The 1,668-nt window shown below is 40.1% G+C and overlaps 1 pseudogene; it reads right to left on the bottom strand.

Moving 5' to 3' along the window:
• Positions 1–293: 293 nt before the first annotated feature.
• Positions 294–1,128, bottom strand: LOC123612819 (enhancer of rudimentary homolog pseudogene; annotated as a pseudogene).
• Positions 1,129–1,668: the final 540 nt, after the last annotated feature.

Below are 1,668 nucleotides of genomic sequence, written 5' to 3'. Positions count from 1 at the left end.
GGAACAGTACAATTTGCAGTCTCTTGTGTCTAGATTTTTCACCTGGCATAATGTTTTTGAGATTCATGTTGCATGTATCGGTAGTTTGTTCTTTATTAAACTTGAATAGCATTTTGTTGCAGGAACATTCCCGTTTTTGGCTGCTGAGAATAACCCTATGGCATTTATGTGTAAGTCTTTGTGTGGACATGTTTTCTCTTAAGTAAATACCTACCGATGGAATGGCTGGGCCTCACGGCAAGCGTATGTCTAACTTATTATCAATTCTTTGTGGGAGGATGTTTTGACTTATCACGAAAACTCAGTGCCAGAGGAAGGCAGCTATTCCTACTTGACAGGAAAGGAAACTGAGGCACGAAGAAAGTTTGGTGATTAAGTCAGACTTCTCTACTGTCAGACTTTTTTTTTTCTTAAACTAAAGAACATTTGTTTGTTTTCCACTAAGACTTTATCTTGAGGACATAACTCAACTGTGTCACCACCCCCACCCCATTTTGAAAAGGGTTAGTACAGTGAATGTTATAAAGCAGATATGAACAGCTTGAAGGATTGGAACCAACATTAACTGACAAAAACTAACTTCCATCTAAATCATCATAAAAATGTTTATGTAAAAAAAAAAAAAACAGGCTGGGAGGGCAATGGACGTTTCAGATGGAACAAGATCCTCACATTTCATCTAATACATTCAATCCCGGCCAGAATGTACCAAAATGGAAACAGGATTACTGTAATATGAAACTTTCACTACAGCACACTGTCCACACCTGTGTTCCAAGACCACTCCCACCGCCCTAACGCTTCCAGACTCAACTACTTCCCGGCCTGCCGGGCCTGCCGATGAAGGAGCACATAGATCTACTCTTTAATCCAGTCTTTGTTACAAGGCTGGTATGTCCGGGTATCAGCTCTGTAAACAAGGTAACTGGGGTCAGCCGGATCATTGATAAAATCAAAAAACTGACTGATGTCACATGTGATAGAGGGGCTGTTGGGATTCATTCTTCTCAGATGTTCTTCATACATTTCACAAACACCTTCCATGCATTCATTCGTAGATTCATAGTCAGCGTAAGTTCTGCCTTCTGGCCTCTTTGTAGGCTGTACCAGCAAGATGGTGTGATGCATCGCGCCAAACTCTTTTGCTGCAGTGGCTGCCGGCACCACCACCGCACTCTACTGTCAGACTTTTCACATGCTGAGACTAGTACGTATATCTCTAATGCTCACTCACCTTTGGTTTCTTTTCTGTTTTCTTTCTGTTCAAATCTTTTGCTTTAGTATAAGAATGTAAGCTAATTGTTACACAAAACTTAAAAATGTAGATAGATGAAGGAGAAAGATACCAAACATCTCATTTCCCTCTGCTCAGAGACCACTGTTCATCTCTTTTGTATCATTTCAGGCTTGTGTCTGTGTATGTGTGTATTCTTACAAAATGGGTTAAGATTGTGCATAATCGTTTCTGTCTTGATTGTCACACTCTATCATGAAGATCCTTTCCCTCACTTCTATCCTGGAGATCTTTTTTAAACCTCAATAAATATACACCTACAACCTCCTCATTAATGGTCGCTGAATCTTTAAATGGATGACTCAGCATAATTCATCATACCGGTGGCCAGTGACACTCAGGTTATTTCCAATGTTGTGCTGTTATTAACAGTA

The sequence above is a fragment of the Camelus bactrianus genome, chromosome 3, assembly GCF_048773025.1.
Source record: "Camelus bactrianus isolate YW-2024 breed Bactrian camel chromosome 3, ASM4877302v1, whole genome shotgun sequence".
NCBI classification, from domain to species: Eukaryota; Metazoa; Chordata; class Mammalia; order Artiodactyla; family Camelidae; genus Camelus; species Camelus bactrianus.
Note: the sequence above shows the minus strand (reverse complement) of the source record. Positions and strands in the feature narration are given on the sequence as shown.